The sequence below is a fragment of the Hylaeus volcanicus genome, chromosome 4 (assembly GCF_026283585.1).
Source record: "Hylaeus volcanicus isolate JK05 chromosome 4, UHH_iyHylVolc1.0_haploid, whole genome shotgun sequence".
Classification (NCBI taxonomy): Eukaryota; Metazoa; Arthropoda; class Insecta; order Hymenoptera; family Colletidae; genus Hylaeus; species Hylaeus volcanicus.
In genome coordinates, this window is record NC_071979.1 from 23,570,976 (window position 1) to 23,589,218 (window position 18,243).

General features: G+C 43.6%; 1 protein-coding gene across 6 annotated transcripts in view; it reads left to right on the forward strand.

Moving 5' to 3' along the window:
- LOC128874639 (octopamine receptor Oamb) overlaps positions 1 to 18,243 on the forward strand; it is a 105,769-nt gene that overhangs the window by 59,067 nt on the left and 28,459 nt on the right. The window contains exon 1 of one of the 6 annotated variants that reach the window (XM_054119558.1): positions 6,333 to 6,478. The exons of 2 other annotated variants lie outside the window; for them this stretch is intronic. The gene's annotated coding sequence lies outside the window, so the exon portion shown is untranslated. Of the gene's footprint in view, positions 1 to 6,332; positions 6,479 to 14,179; positions 14,530 to 14,582; positions 14,599 to 18,243 lie in introns of those variants that run through there. 3 more of the 6 variants (XM_054119556.1, XM_054119554.1, XM_054119557.1) reach the window with 3 other exon arrangements.

Below are 18,243 nucleotides of genomic sequence, written 5' to 3' on the forward strand. Positions count from 1 at the left end.
TTTTTTCGTAAACGGTAACAGGTACAAAATTTCTTTTGGCGGTACAAATTAGTACAAATTCAGCATTAAATGTATCCACTTTAATTTCTTCATTTTTATTAATTTCGACGTGTGGTCCTGCTAGCTTGATATTAAGCTAGCAGCGCCACGATTTTTGTCATAAACGGCACGATGTACAAAATTCCTTTTGGTGGTACTAATTAGTACAAAATAAGTACTAAATATTCCACTAAGTCCGATATGATTCTGCTGATTCGGTCCTACCAGCGAGAGGTTGCTACGATGTCGGCAACCTCGATCTTCGACGCGAGTCTTCCGCGATTCTCATGCACGTCGCGCGGCGGCATAACCGCGTCGAAACTTGCAGCGAAATCCGCAGGATACCTCGCAGTAGTACGGAACGAAACAAATGCCATTATTAAGGGTAACTGCGCGGCAGGATGGTGTCCGTGCGCGAGGACGAAAATCTCGCAGCCACCGCGAACTTCTCCGAGCAGACGTTCCGCAGTTAATAATGGGTTGTTAAGTGGGGTCCGGCCTTGTTCGGCGCACTTAAGCCGTGCATACTGTATGCACTGCGCGCAATATACGGCCAACGGCATCGTGATAAACTTCCGGCGCACGTATTGCGTTCCTTTGCCTCGTTTCGTGCCTCTTTTTCGAGCCGAATTCGAGCTTCAAACGGACCACGTCCCCCCTCTCCCATGCTGTCTCTTTGTTCCATTCGAGGAAATTGCATTCTTGAAGCTGCACAGGAACCGTTCGTGCCGCGTCTTTTGTGTCGAGACGCTTGATTTTAATCGTTCGCACTCCAATTATACGTGAATCTCGCACGTAAGGAATTTTTCAACTCTCTGAGACGCTCTTTGACGGTTGAGCGTGTCGAGATTTTTTAGGGATGGAATAGGGGAATTTTCACCCCTTTGCCCGGGGAGGAAGGGATGAAACGGAACGGAGAGGTGTTGGTACATTAATTTAAATAATTAATTGTCCGCTATGAAGACTTTCGCAACTAACGCAAGGTGTAATATATCTTCTAAATTAATCATTTTGAACGTGGGAGGACTCGAAACCATGCTCGAAACGTTTTATTGGTTATCAGGGTTAGAAAATAATTATCACTCAGTTGTTCCTTTCGAATGAGACAGTGTAAGGTTTTTTTTGTAAATAAAACGCACTTTAATTGTTTTCCTCTTAGACACAAACTCAGTATATCTTTATTAATCACCGGTACTAGATAATCGCAATAAACTTTACGAATCTGTAATGAAAATTTAAAAAATCAAAATGGCGGATCCAATATAGCCGACTTGTATGCCAAAAAGTTATTAAATTTGAATGAAATTTAGTATATCGGATTTGTTTAGTACGCTAATAACGCTACGCGTTGGAGTCTTAGACTTCGAGTCGCCAAGGGCCCGAAGTGTCCAACACGTTTAATGAATTCTTGTTTAATCCATACTCGTCCCGACCACTGTTATCGTTCTATCGATTACTAATTTTCATTTGGCGAAAGGGGTTGGCGCGTCGTCCCACGCCCGCCACACTCTCTTGACCTTTCGCCCACCGATTATCATTTATTCAATCGCCTCGATCAGTTGCCACAACGGAAGAAAATTCGCCGCCGGAATTGTCTCGCTAGAAAATTTTCCGCATTATCGCGTATACACGTAACAGTTCACGGACGTCGGACGGTTCGGTCGGTCGAGGGAGCGGAAATGCAACGAGACCTTCCTCGCGGAAACGATATTTTTATCATTGCTATCGAAAATGAAACGACGAGATATTCACAGATCGGTGCGTTGCGTGAGAAAAAACAGACGTATAAAGATCAATTCAGACTATGCGACACGGACCGTCACGTTCCGGCAACGACACGTACCGTCACCGACACGACACGATATTAAAACACACGTTTTAAGGTCTATTTACGCATATCCGTAACGTGTCAGTTCCGTAATGTTCCATCAGTGTCAGTGATTTTAAATATTCTTCTGTTGTTCTTTAATGGACATGTTCCACACACGTCCGACACCGTTCCGTGACGTTAATGACACGGTACGGATACGGAACTGGCACGTTACAGATACGTGTAAATATACCTTTAATGGAACTATTCACACTATTCCGGTTGACGGATCGTACAGGTCGGTGTCTGTTAAGCGTGAATAGTTCCATTAAAACGCGTGTTTTAACGTTTTGTCGTGCCGATGCCGGAACGTGACGGTCCGTGTCGTATAGTCTGAATCGACCTTAACGGTTCCTTTCGTAGTTTGACGAGGTATCGCGCAACGTTGTATCTTCGTGTATCAAACGAAAGAAGTACCTACTTGATATAAACGGCGTTGAACGACGCTGGGAATGCTCCCGACGTTTCCCAAATGGAATCCCAACTCTGTAAATAATTTCATCTCCGTAATCTCTGTAAGAGCACCGTAAAGGATCAAGGGATCGATCGACGACGCCGGCGCGAGTAAAAGAACTCCTGAAGAGCGTAATGGAGCCTTTACCCCTCCCGTAATGGACGTCCGCGTAATTTTTCTTTTATACGCGACTTCTGGGATTTCGAGCCTCGACGGTACGCGACGCTGATCACTTCGTCGAGAGGAGCCGTTTCCATCCACGACAGCGCGAACTTTCTCACCCTGTTCGGGGACTCGTTCGACCGTGATATCCCCTTTACAGCAGTGCTTCTCAAGCCTCGGATGAATTTTTCGAGCGCACCCCGCGGTGGGATTAAACTTTCATTTTCTTAATATATCTCGAAACTTTGTGGAATCGTCGAAGAAGCGTCGAAGAATCGTCTAACTTTTTAATTTCAATCGTTTCACTCGGGCTTCCTACCTGTTCATTTTCTCAAGCTGTGGATACATTTAGACATCCTGTAGTTAAATTAATTTCTTGGCATTGCTCGTGTTTAGTTCATTTTTAGTTTCGTTCTAAAATCTCAGCTGCCGTGCGCTAGCTCCGATTCCATTTGCACTTTTTAAAAATGTTTTTGTTAGCAAAGAACAGAAAAGCTTTCCCGAAACAGTTTAATGGTGAGTTTTATCATAATAAAATACTGTCGGGCGCATTATTATTATTATTATTATTCGTCTAAATGTATTTAGTTGGAGAGCCACTGCTTTACAAGATGTTCGGCCAGCGACGACACGATTTTCCTGCTCGATCCCTCCCGTCGATCGTGAAACTTTCGTCGAGATATACCGCGTCGGTTCCGTCTGCGCGATTCGAGGAAATTATCGAGCAACGCGGAACGATGAAATTCGATTAAAGTCGCGAAGACGTTCGAGGATTCGTTAGCGCGCTGATTTTGACAGCATCGAAATCTTCCATTGGGGGTACAATTTTTCCCAAAGAATCCTTCAGTTTTTCCGCAGCGTTATTCGTTCGACTACTCGAGGAACTTTTATTTCCATTTTTCGCGCAGGGACAATACTATCCGCTTAGCAAGAATTCAAGAAAGCAAGAATTTCTACCTTTGACACAACAAACAAGCATCCTACTCCATCAACTAGCAGAGTTAACGTTGTTAAGCTTATCGTTTATTTCCACGCGGCAAAGAAATAATTAATTAGCCTAGATTTATATTTAATCTCCAGAAAATTATCGTTTCGTCTTTTAATAATAACGAACGAGATCGCTGAACGTGATTAATCGAAAAAAGGATTTGAAACTCAGAATGCTCGGTTCCTTTGAAAAACAAGGAAAACACGATCCATAGCGAGCTCGGAGATTACGGGACGGTTTGGCTAAACTGCTCGAAGGACTTATCGCCTGGAATTTCTCGCGAATTTCCGCCGAGCGAACTGAAAGCTCGCAGACAGCTCTTATAATTCGCATCCGAGTGCTCCAGTAATTTGGAAACGGGGAGCCGCGACGATCTCCGCGCTAAAAGGGATCCGAAAATTCAACATCGATCGAATTAGAAATTACACGAGTGGTCTCGTACCGAAATTTGATCAAACTCATCGCGACGCGAATCCCGAGAATCGAAATGGGAGTCCTAACATTTTATCATTTTTCATTTAGCCTCTCTGAGAGTTGAGAAAAATTGTTAAAAGTATTTTTAAATTGCTTCACTCCATCCACGTTATCCAAATTTAAATGTACCATTTGTTATTTCAATATTTAAAAAGTCTCATTACTAAACATCAAGTTTGCCGCATACGTAACGTAAACTAACATAAAATAATACCTGTAAAATATATGCAATTTTATTTTGCGTACGCGATGTATTTTGCATACACTATGCATACCGACCACATCGAATTAACAATTTTTCATCTGCGAAGGTTATTACATTCTGAAAATTTCCATTTTGAGTAGAGGGAGAGGGGACACCGATACATGTATTACCACGCTCGTAATCGATGAATTAATAGTCGATTGAATATGAAAATCGAAAATTGGCGAACGTAAGAAAGCGATGTTATCAGTTTCTCGTTTAGTCTTGGATCGACGCTGGAGATCTAATCATTGGAAGCAATATTGTCTGGGCTCGCAGCGTTGGTCGCGTTTCGGGACGCGCACGCGACTGCTTTCACCCCTGAGCGAAATCATCCTGGCTCGCATAATCTTACGTGTTGGCCCTTCGTCGCGTTTAATTCGCCGCAATGTTTGTCGATGTTATTCGCGACGACTCGCGTCGGTTGGTTAACGTAAATATTAACTTAACAATATTAACCGCGTAGTTTGTCGTCGTTCGACGTCTGCCAGAGATTAGGGATGTTTTCGACGTTTCCACGTTCGAGGAAATTAATTTCACCAGCCATTTGTCGACTAAAATAAAAAAACAAGATCAACGACAAGATCGAGGAGAAACTCCTGGCAATCTTAATCACTGTAATCATTCTATCAAAGTGCCGTTTCCAACCTAATCCTACCACTCACCGATTGTTAAACAGTTTCCTTTGAAAACCGAACTGTCTCTCCTGTGGTTCGAAAGCGTCGTGCACGCACACACAGCTTCTTGTCTAAGTACCCTAAGTGATCGTTTGAGGAACATCAAAGGGAAACAGTTAACCCTCTATAACCCCGTACCACTCTGAGATCGCGTTCCGATATATCGCCACCGTCGAATCTGATTTCACCTTTTTATAATACCGTTACAAATTTTGGCACAGTTGTCAATGAGAAATCAGAATCCATTTAAAATGATTATTAACCCTTTGACCTCGGGATGATTTTTGCTGGATATTCCGAGGATCGCTCGAACAGTTGAATTTTAAAAAAGTATCACCTTACAGAGAATGATCGAGGCGAAACTTTGTTATATTAGGTCGTCCCATAAGTTTGTGCTGCAGACTGAGTCAATATTTAATCAAAATAAAAAATATATATATACATGTCGAATTGAGTAACCTTCTCCTTTCGAAGTCGGTTAAAAAATTACAGAAATTTTATAGTGACTGTATAATGACTGTGTCAGAAAGTTGGGAAAATGTGTGTGTAACGAGAGAGATTACTTTTTGTTAGAACACTTATGGGTATGTTTCATATATTAATTTGAGTAGCAGAAGAACAAGTGGCATGAATTTATGGGACGACCTAATATTTACAGTTTATTCATCCGACGTTTATAACAACCGTTTTTCTTTTAATCCTAAAGACGGTGTCAGTTCCTACATCAAGAGCTATGATTCTCATACAGCTTTATAAATTAAACCTTTGCACTCGAGGCCTTTTTTTCTGGTATCTGTCAGGAACTCGAGATGCTTTCTTAGCATTCTATTGTCACGAATGCTAAGCTTAGATTTACTTCTAAAATAAGATCTCTAATTTGAGATTTGAAAATCAGGTCACTTTTGCCCCTCAACGACAATCATTTTATTGACACTTCGAGTTCCAAAGAAATTAAACCTCTCGAGTTGCAAAAGGTTAATTATTAAAAATTCTAATTTCTTCCTAATAAAATACTAACGCCTTCTATTTATTTTCGTTCAATTCATTCATAACTCTATTCGCGAGAATCGCGCCGACAAGAGAACGCGTACGAATCGCGTACGAAGAGCGTGACGCGATCTATGGATCGCCATCGACCAACTGAGACTAGCGCGCGAATGAATCGCCAGAGGCGCAGTCGCGTCCGATCGACCACTCGCGTCGCGCGTCGCCTTGTTTTTGTTGTGATCCGTAACCATCCTGTCGACAGTTTAATCTAAATATAAGTCAGTATTGTGCGCGCCTCGTCTCTCAACGGATCGTCCGTCTCTGACGCGTGCATGCGTCTTGTATCGGGCGTGTGAGTCACAGATTCCTTTTGCGCCATGCTTTTGGACCAGTTGCGCCTCGATCACGGTGCGGAGCAGTTGTAACCGTTATGGAATAAAATGTGGAGATATTTGAAACACTTTAAAGCTGTGTATGATTAACGATGGCGGATGCAGTGGTAGGTGCATTATTTGGACCCCTGAATCGAGATGTCACCGATGGATGAAAAAAAGAAATAGAAAGTAATAGAGATGTTGCATTGGTGAGCGAACATGGTAGCAATTATCGTTTATTTTAATATGATGGTGTCTGCTGATGATCCTTTTATTTTTCACCTCTTCCGTTTGTGCAACACTATCCCGGTAGAAAGTAATAATAAAAATAAGATTCACGGTTAAAACTGGCGTCGACGTTAATCCAAACACCCGCGTTTACGTTAAATGTTCCGTTGAACGCATTTTAATCCATATTTTCCAGATTTTAACTCCTGCCGCATTTACAGTTTCCCACGTTAATTTCAAACAATTTTCGATTCCGAATGCAAAACAAACAACTTTCGACGCGATGTTTGTTTCGATAAAATTCTGCCCGACTCCCTGCGCCAACCTTGGCGCGGCTACCTCATTAGCACCGTAATTGATGTTAATTATTGTTACATTATTGTGACACATTATCGTCATAAACGTGATACAATTATGTCATAATGCAACGATAACGTTGTAAATTTATGATAATTAGTTGATAATGTGCCCCGTAATATACTTGTACAAGTAGGCGAAGAAAATATTTTTTTTTATGCTCGCTTGACAGTAAGTCGTTTTTGATTTGAAGGAGTTCATTTGAGGAAAACACGGTGTTATGTTATCAAGTTATGTTTAAAGGTTATTTAACGAACCAGAGGAAATACGGAGAGTTGAGAATGTAACGCGGTTAAGTGATATTCTAGAGCGGAGAAATGTAGTTTCTAGTGGTCATTCTAGAGAAAGAGGCGTGGTCTCAGTGGTCACTTTAGACTAATTGTAAGAACCAATGGTCACTCGCGACTAAAAGGCGCGATGACCACTATCAAACAGGAGGCGCAGCCGAGACTAACTCTGTGACTGTCCACTCCGCCGTGATGTCCACGTCCCAGATTCGTCCATTCGTATTAAGTTACGTTTAAAGGTTATTTAACAAATCAGAGAAGTGCGGAGAATTGAAAATGTAACGCGAGTAAGTGATACTCTAGAGCAGAGAGACTTCGATTGGTCACTCTAGAGAAAGAGGCATGGCCTCGGTGGTCACTTTAGACTAAGAACCAATGGTCACTCGCGACTAAAAGGCGCGATGATCGCTATCAAACAGGAGACGCAGCCGAGACTAACTCTGTGACTGTCCACTCCGCCGTGATGTCCACGTCCCAGATTCGTCCACGGGCCAAAGGACTAACCACCGTCGGCTAATAACCGAGAGAATAGGGATAGGACACGGCCACTGAACGCTCGCGAAGCGCCGCTGCGAGGGGAAACGTTAATCACGGCGTCGCGATATGGCGTTCAATTAACATCGGGCATCGCTGATTGCCGGTAATTGCTCGGCGGAGTTAAGCTGGAGGTAACGACGTATTGGGTTTGGATTTCAATCGCGTTTCGGATCATGGGACGGGGGAAGTTTGGGACGCGTCGAACGTTCTGGAATTCGGAGTGATCGTGCGCGACCAGACGCGATAGAGACCGTAAACACGAACGTGGGAAGCTGCGATCGAAAGGGCAGAAATAATTCCGGGATAGAATTCCGCCGATATACACGGTCCTCCCGTGAAACGTGGATATTAATTATCATTTTATCAGTGACAAAAAGGTCTGGAATTGCTGGAATGGAATCGGGCTGGGTGCAATTTATCTTCCGCTCTACGTAATTTTTAATGTCGAATTGCGATTGCTATTCGACGTGGTACCATTCGATCTGTTGTTCGGTTGCTTTGTTCTTATTTGTTTTATTATTGTAGACAGTGTTATTAAGACAAAATCTTGTACTTTTGATGCCATTTAATTTGTGAATCGCGTCGTGTTCTCGGTGGTGGCTTGAATTTTAAATAATCTCGGTGACCTTTATTGCAAGAATCAGTACGTAATCAGAAATAAACATCCAAGTATATTTTGTTAAATGGGCGATAATCCTCGAAAATTTGTTCGCCGCCTTGATAATCTTCATGCAAATTAAGGTGACTATTTACTCACGCGGCGTGGCGCAACCAACCGAGCGACCCCTCGTTCGAAAACGGCTCGAAAGTACCTACGGAACAAAAAAGTTTCCCGTCGAAGCCCTTGCTCTCGAGGGAAATAACTTTGAGAGTCGTCGAGTACGTAGTCGACAAAGCATCCCGCGATGTTCCCCATTTGATTTCAATTGAGCTTCAGCGATTTTAAGAAATTAAAAGAACGTAAATATTCGTGGATACCAGGTGCTACCGTGTCTTTGATGATTCAGGTTACGTGCAGCTTGGATGCAAGAAAAACAAAAATGTTTCAGGTTGCGTTATTAATTAAAAGGCAAATCTTGTTACAAGGGGTGGAAGGTATACTTCGTCGAAGTAAAAGCTGAAGTCTTTGATAATTTAAGTTATATACAATTTGGATGGTAGGAAAAAGGGATCGTTTAAAAATGACTCAAGGTGAGTTATTAATTGAAAGAAAAATGTTGTTACATCAGTGAAAAGTATACTTCTTAAAATAGCAATTAAAGAAATTGTCAAACAAATATTGAAAGAAAGTTTCTTTTCTCTTGACTGACTGTATATATCCTCTTAAGAACAAGCCACACGTAATAACGAGTAAATAACACGACTGGCAGGTTGCGACGAGTCCTGCCTTATTTTCGTGGGACTCCTACGCAAACAATCCCCTCTCGACGCCTCTAGTCTCTTCTTTCGCTAAATCAATCTGACCAAGTCCCAAAAACACACAGAAAAATCTCTCGAGACTGTTGATCGCCGATAAGTCCCTATAAATCCTTATTACTCCGAGAGATCCTCGTATCGTCGGTTGGATCCGTGATAAAGCACGCTCGCCAGGACCTGGAAAGATATCAAGCCTGGAAATTTCATGAATGGGTCGGTTGATACGTTTTATGACGAGCGTTTGACGGTAGCAAAATGCGAGCGAGGTTGCGACAGGATCGTCAGGAAGAGATAAAGCGACGGTAGAGAGGAGTTTGTAAACGCTCGTGAACCCGTGGGATGCAGGGATTGAAACACTCGTGGAAATGGCTGTTTGGAGCTGTTGTGCGACGGTGAAAACGGTTCCTGGCCGTATTGGTTCCGATTACAGCTCTGCCATCTTCTATATATCGGTTCTATAATGGCTTTGAATCGGTTCTGTATTGGCCCTCGCGTCGAATCTGTTGCATCATCGATTTGTTGCGAAATTAAAGGATCTAACGAGGATGGCCGTGTACACGTTCTCTTCGATGCGCGATGCATCCGTGTTTGTTGCATATTATGGGGTTACGTTCGTTTCCTTTCGGCATCGCGCAAGTTTTAAATGCGGCGCGATGTTGATTCGCGCCGATTGCGAAATGTCTGATTGTACTTCCGGTCATATAGGGGGACCGGACCGCGTTCACTAAGTTTTTCTATTTTCTTTGCTTCGGCGTATTTTATTTTGTATCTAATGAATCCTGTTTTTCTTTTCCTTTTGTTATAACATGCGTGTTACATGTATTATTCCCCAGAAAGCATAAAACAGAAACTGAACTTGACGCGTTCCACGGACGTTTCTAACTCTGAAATGCTACGCCGACCAATCACAGTGCCCGAGTAGCGCGCGCTCAGTCGCGAGAACATTGGCTCGAGGCAGGATTGGCTGTCAGCGGCCGCGGCCCGCCAACTGTGATTGGTCGGTGGTTTTTCGTTAATAATTCAAAAACTAAGCATCACCCAACATTTTTGCAAAGTAAGCTGTTCTTCAGAATCGTCTCGGTTACCCTCCTATTTCCGGTTCTTACACTAATTCTGCGACACACTGTACATACGATTTCATCTTGCACGCGACGTATCTCGTGCATGTGTGTATCGTACGCACGATACACATTCGTCACGCGGAACATAATGCACGTGTCCCAGTGTGTGTGTGTGTGTGTGTGTGTGTGTGTGTTGTGTATATAACGAGTTTCAAAGGCCGTTGCCTGCAGCAGTTTCATTCTGTAAGCAATCAATGCTGGCACCGTTACAGAACCAATACGAGACCGATACGGGAATTCATATTGAAACCAAAACCGACACGTCCGACCAATTACGGGGTCCCGTGACAATCACCGATTCTTTCGAGCGGCTCTGCAAGACCAGCTACGGTTATCGCGTACATTTTCAATCCTCCCTTATGAGACGGAGGGGCGACATCGGCGTGGGCGTTGTAACGCAGATGGACGGGCGACAGGAACGCTGGCGCAAAAAGACGGAAACGCCGGGGAGGGATTAAAGGGATGCGAAACGAATGCAGGAAGACGTATAAACACCGACGCAGAGGAACAAGGGGGACGCGTCAGAGACAGAAAAATCGATCTGGGAGGGAAGATAAATGACGGTGGAGATCCAGGTGTAAAGGGGTTTTCAAGGGGGGCCTTTAGAATCCTGTTTTTGTAATAAAACACAGATGGATACGGAACGTATTCTACATTTTAATTTTAACATTTTAATTTTAATTTGATATAGTAGTTGATTCGGGAGTCTTCGTATTTGTTTCCTCGAGTTTCCTCATTAATAAACAAAACACTCGAGGCTCTTTACTCCTGTACGTATACTGACTGTATATTAGGTGCTACAGTCAAGTTATACGACCTAAAGGTGTCAGGTCCTAGAGATTTTAAAACTCCAGAGATTTCAGGTGCTAAAGACTTCAGATCGCAATATCTGGAAATTTCAAAAACTAAACCATCTCCTCCAGGAATCAATTCGATACATCCAAGCCTAAGACAAGAGAAATTTGTCCAATTTAAACGAATACCTCGTGTTTCGTACATAATCCATACGAAACATTGATTTGGAAACATCGAACCTATCATTTAATTTGGACAAATTTCTTCGATAGACAACAGGTACGAATTATTAACCAGTACCCAACTTCTCTGGCCTAAACGGTAGAGAGAGGCCCGGCGGTTGTCGAGAGCGACGGAAATCGAAGAAACCACCAAAAGGACTGCTCGACCACCACTGGAAGTCTCCATCGGCGGTCGTGGAAATGTTGACGAAGTGTGCCAAGATCGAGGTTATGTTTTCGATAATTGGATTTCCATTGTCTCTAATGTCGACACCGCCGATAATTGATGTTCCTCGCGCGCGGACCACTAAATTGGCTTAATTGGTCCGTTACACCTTGAATCGCATTAATGAGTCGAATTCGGCGGTAACTATATGCCCCGTAGCTCGGTTCCAGCTCGTTATGATACGCTTTTCAACGGCTGTTTACCCTTCTCGGTAGCGCATCGCCACCAGCGTGCGTGCACCGGGTTTCGGACAGGTCATATTTTACCTCGGCGAGCTACATTTACTCTTCAGAACAGCGTTGAATCTCGACCCGGTGAAATGTTGTCCGCCCCCCGCATCGGGAGGAAGCTTAACCAGGGTTGGAAGTGGGATAAGTATGGCGCCGGAATCGCACGGAACGTTGAAACGTCGGTATCCCAGGAAGCCTGTAACGTTGAGCGAAGGAACATCGAGGATCGTCCGGGAGAGACGGTGGATCCTTAAGGGTAGAAGGACATCTTCGGGGCCGGTCGTGAGAAATGATATAAATTGTTGTTCGGGGATGAAAGGATACCGGAGTCTTAGATGTGGATCGCGCGAGGTGATGCTCGCTCGGAAGTCGAAAAGTAGCTGGAATGAAGTATATTACTGGAAGGTTGAATCGATAGACCGCTGCGATGAACGTTTGTGCAGGGATTTATGAAAGTAGAAAATAGTTTGCTGTGTTCTTTTGCTCGTGGTTTCTAGAATATTCGTTATAACAAGGTACGATTACGGTATAATAGTTCTGGGGGGCGCGAATGGCCTCGAGTGGTCACCCCGAGAGGGGGAGGCGTGGCCTGGAGTGATCACTGCGGTGTCTACGTCACGGATTCGTCCACCCACGACCATTCTCTGTAGTATAGTACTCTTGCAGAGTTGAAAAAGGGCAAACGTTCAATTGTTAGAACAATTTACGACCAAATGCTTACCATTCAGAGTCGCTCCTTGAAGATGAGACGATGCCACGAAGAAGCGACTCGATTTTAGATACACGTCCTAATTCACCCCCTCGAGGCATTCTCGGGAGGGTCTGTATATCCATCGAAGCCAGAGTTCCCCCAGTCGTGATGTAGGGTCTCCCAGAATGTGGAGAGCCTGCAGGCTCGGCGCGTTCCCTCACGGCCCTGTAGGGACCTTGCGTAAAAGCCATATTTGCCATAACTCACCGTCCCTTTTCCGCTGCGTGCCGGGTCGCGATGCGTGAATCGCCGTTGGGACCGGCTCGGCTCTATCTCGGTGAAAGTTGGCTGATATTTTTCAATCACGTCCGAGTCCTTGAGAAACTTACACCAAAAATGGCATTGTTCCCATCGACCATCGCGCAATCCCAGCCACGTGTGCCGATGGAGGCCTCGACGCTTGCCAAATAACTACCATTAACCGCGCGCCTGTAATTATATTAGGGGCAGGAAGTGGGTCAGAATTCGCGGACCCGAAACGAAGGAAATTGTTCTTCCGGGAAAGACTCTCCAAGAAAATTAGATGCGGTACTGTCCTGGAACGTGTAGAAGGAATCTCGTTTTTGTCCAAGTACTGGGGTTGGAACAGGAGGAGAGTTGATGATGTACGATGTAAGGAAAATACGCTTTTAAAAGTGAATATTTTATTACGGTAAAATTAAGGGAGAGCAAAATTAAAGAACGATTGACTAATGTCGCTACGTAATTGTTCGCATTTCAAGGCGATTGCGGAAAAACGAAAAAGTGTCGATGCTGACTGCCCCTACGTCCTCGGTCTCGTTGCCACGTCCGAGTCGACTCTTTCGTCGCTCTTTTGTTTATACCTAATGATAGTTAACAATGCGTTCCATCTAGAGATGGCGTGAACTGTTGTGATACGATTGTGAAATGTAAACGAAAAGCGGGAATAACCAGTATTAGGAAGAGAGGGGGTATAATAAGCGCGCGAAGTAAATATGAAAAATGAATATGTAAACATAAAGATATTTTGTTACAGGAAATGTGTCAATAACTATGTAAATGTTTCACATTAAATAAAAATACAAATACAAGACAGTCGCTAAGAATGTACATCGGGGACGAATATCGTGACGGCTACGGTACAAGCCGCTCCAAAACGCCTACGATGACGAGGTGATTGGTCAACTATCGAGCGTTAGTCGTCTAGAAGAGGAATCAATGCTCCAAAAGCTTCCCAAGTACCATCACTCGAGATCAGATCCATATAAACCATAAAAGAGCTTCGTTAAACCAAAAATGATACACAACCAGCTCCAGACTTAGTGGATAAAAGTTCAAATAAGTTTCAAACAACACACGTCTCGAGCCACTCGGGCTTCATCGATACAAAAATTGCAAACGAAAACTGATACTTTAGCACCTATAAACCTAGGAACCGGGGAACCTAGGAACCTTAACACCTAGGAAAAGGGTAAGAGGTAAGAAAACGGCGAAATCGTCAACAGCTTCCGGCTGCGGTGAAAATTCGCGAGGCCAGCTCGAACAGCAGGTGTCCCAAGGCATCGGGTGGCTCGCTCATTGATACAAAAGAAGAATGCAGGCGAAAACTGATGCACAACCGAGCGGAGAGCACGGGAACGAATCAAAGGTGAAAGGGAGATCTGAGGAAAGAGCGTGGAGAGAGGGAGACGATGCGAATTCCGGCGTCGGGACGCGCATGCGGCCGCGGCGCGACTGTGCGCCCGGATCCTCAGTGCGCTCCTCGCTCGCGACGCGTCCAGGACGATACCTCTCGGCTCTCCCGAGAGTCCCGAGGGACTCCGGGCATCCTCCGCGACAGAGATACCCCCTACGGAACGGTTGGCCCACCTGGCGCGACGAAGCTCGATTAAAAGTCGCGGGAAACTCGAGCGAGAGATCGATGGGAACACGGCTGACATTATCGTAGGGAGACGGAGTGACACGATCGCTGGGAACTCGAGTGCCGTTAACGTGGGAGCCTGACGATCCTGGGAACACCCGGTGAACGCGCACGGGACCAAGAGAAATGATCGACGAGACGACGTGGTTGTGAATGGATCTGGTGAGAGGCTCGAGGAGAACCAGAGTCCTCGTCCTTCTGCTGGAGGTGTAAGGACGATCGATGGTTGGGATCGATGGAACGCGCGCGATAAATGTCGAGTGATTTTTTCGATCGAGGTCTGTGTAATGATACTCTGGTCATATTAGCTCGTGCTGGTTTCTTTTGTAATTCTAGTCGAGACTTTGTCAGCCAAGGGTTCTAGTTCTCTCCGTAGTACATTAGGCCAATGGAGATTGCACACGTGGCGGCAACACTCTGAATGCATTAGGTGGGCTCTAAAGTTCCTTTCCTGATTTCCACCCGGAACTTTGTTGGACGTGCAACGGAGCCTTGAGACGTTGTCACCTTTGTGTTAACTTCTAGTTTGTCTTTGAATTTTCGAAAATTTTCCAAAAAAGGCTTTCGCGTCGGACCGAAAGACAACATTCTAAAAATCTTTTACTTCTAAATGGATCGAAATCGTGCTCTAGTGATCTTGGAGACAATGGAATTTGTTCACATTTACACATCGTACAGAGAAAGGCAAGAATGATTTTTGTACGAGGCTCAGGTATCATATTTTCATTCGCTACGATGTTTTCATCGTTTGTTCAGTTTTACCAGCGAGAGTTTATGCTTTATTTGTTCGATGGTTTGGTTGAAATTCAATGCAACGTGAATTTTGCGTATTTGGTTCCCATAGGGACTCGCGAGAGCATGTATAGCGATTTTTGAATCTAATTCGAGTACCGTGGAATGTTCTGCGATATCGATGAAAGGATTCCTTTGTTTGGCTTACAATTATCGAAAATAATTGACACGAAGCTAAAATTATAATTAGTTTACTGTAAAAATTGATCTTAATATTAATGCGAGCATTCGGATATTGATATTAGAATATTCATATTAATATCAGAATATGGATATTAATATTAGAACATTCGCAGTAATATGAGAATATTGGTATTGATATTAGAGCATCGGTATTGGTTTTAATTAGCATTAATATTGATGTATGAATGTTCATATTAATATTAGAATATTAGTTACAGTTGTACACTTGTATCAATTGCTTCTACCGATCATCAAAATTCACGATGAGATATTTCCAGCTCGACTAATTGTCCTCGACAAAAGACTGCTCTAATCTTCCCCGAAGAAAATTTATTTCTCACGTTTATTTCTTCGTTATATACACCCGCATACACGGAATAAAATGTGACCCATGTATCCATCTAAAATTTCTCACGAACGATATTATTACCGACGTAAGATTATTGGACAGCCGCTTGATGTTCGGGGGACGACGCGAAACACACAAGAAGCCAATCGGATTTTTGCGGGGGGTGAGCGTATCGACACTTAGGTTTCTTTATCGAGGGGACAGGTGCAAATGACTGCACTGATGACACAGAAAGATTGCAGGTTCTAATTGCCCAAGGTTCTATTTAAGCTTCAGTTAGCAGCTGTCTAGGTATCGATCTCTCGAGGCTTTTATGTGTTTTTACTCTGGCTTCGAGCAGAACAATTAAAAAATGTTGACACAGCGGTCCTCGAGCTTCTCTAAAACCATTTCTCTCGCAAAGAAACCAACGATACCGTTAAATTTGCCGAAGCGTCCACCCTCCGGAACTGACTGCTTATAATTTAAATTCCAAACGAGCGGTCGAACCCAAGTTTTAGTAGCAATTTACACGCGGACGCTACGTAGGCTTGACGTCTCGAGTTTTAATTTAATTTTATTTTCTTTTCTTTTTTTTTTCAATTATCGGTCTCCCGGTTCCTCGATTCTCCAGTTGGGGCGGTCCACGGGTTTCACGGATTTTCGTTTGTCAGCAGTTCCGATCGTTCCGTGTCCGTGGAAAGAGCGAAGTTGTTTTTTCTAAGTGAAGTTTCGGCGGAGCAAAGTGCGCGGAGGCGGCGAAGGGTAGGGGAGGGGGCAAAACAGACATGAAACTCGACTTCCCCGCTCGCGGAAACTGCTATAAATTTCAACCTCGGCGACACGAAAAAGACGCGAGTTCTGATTCAAGTTTTAATTGGTTATTAGGTTTCTTACTTTCGCTCCGGCAAGGGTCTCCCCCCGATTTGACTGTTATTGCGAAACCACCGAAAGCTGTCTCCGTGTTCCGACTTCCCGTTGGCGAATGTTTACGACCGTGGAAGTGTTTAAATTTTGACGTAACCGGAGCAAGACACCGCCGGAGCTTAAACAGAACCTCGGAGCAGTATTTACGCGATTTGTTGGGAAAATAGTACGATACGTTTTTCGAAGGATTTATTTAGAGTTCGTTCGAGCATGAAAAAATGGTCCAAGGCTAGAAACGCTCGTTATTTATTATTGTAAAGAGCGAAAACGTTCGAGAAACGAATTATGCAACGCGAAATGGCGCTGACGGGTTAGCCATCGTCGCGTCGAATGGTGGCTTAATTATGGATTCGCGAGCTCGCGGCGCGATCGAAGCGATAAAATTATATAAAAATGCGAAACTCGATATTAACGACCATGAATCACGCGGTTCTGCTGGAGTCGGTACGTCGCGAATCGTCCTCCATTATGGTGCAATTAATGGCTGGTTTCTAGGGGTTGCACCACTACGAATATAATGCAAAAAAAAGGGGTTGCACCACTACGAATATAACACAGAAAAAAGAAATTCCAAAATTCACGAGTCGTGAAAGTAATACTTCAAAATAATATTATTTTATTAATCCTTTGCACTCGAGGCCTTTTTTTTTTAGTATCTAGCAGCAACTCGAGATGCTTTCTTAGCATTCTATTACTACGAGTTCTAAGCTATCGAGATTTTAAAACTAGGTCACCTTTACCGCGCCGACAATCATTTTATCCACACTTTGAGTTCCAAAGAAATTAAACCTAAAAAAACATTATTACCGATAGATTTGCTGCGTGAAACCTAATCACGCCTCTTAAGTCACCTCTCGAGTGCAAAGGGTGAACATGTTAATGCGGATTGATCTTAGGGGTCGATCTTCCGGAAACGAAGAAAGAAACTTGCCCGATCAGCCCACGGTGGTGTAATTTCTCGATTCTGACCTAGCGTTATTCGCCGCCAGTCGTGTTAAATTGAGCGAACGATTTCCTGTTAACGATCCCGATGGAGTGTCGCTCTGCAATTTCGCGCCGTGGATCAGAAAGCTGTCGATTGTGCGAGGGCTCTCTCGGCCTTGCCCTTCGTCATTTTTCCACGCGTTCGTTCCACGGTCGGCCAAGGTCGACCTCGAAGGATCTTGGGTCGATTATCCCTGAAACGAAATCAGGAAATTCACAGGTGAATATTAAAATAATTTCAAGCTTGCAATTCAAACGATTCCCTCGGACCTGTGGTATTTCATCTTTGGAACGCTTGGTTTTATTTTTAATTTATTATCGAGCGAAGAAAACTCATATCTAGCCTGCGGATCATTATGCAAAATAAAATCTTCGTGAACGCGGCTACAAAAATTCAACCTAAATAGGAATTTCTTTTATTCTGCAAATATTATAACATGAACTTTACTTTCGATCTTTTTTATAATCTTGCACATTGTTTCCACTTTGTAGTTTCTTGCACGATCAAATTTCCTATAAATGCATAAAGATCCGCAGTCTGCTCATATCCGATAATTAAAATGTTAAAAAAAGGAGAAATATACATGTCGAGTCGAGTAAACTCCGCCATTTCGAAGTCGGTTGAAAATAAATCGCTGTCAGCATCGAAACTGCAAAATTTATAAACAGGAATAGAGCAACCATAAAAATAGATCACTCACAGCTTCGT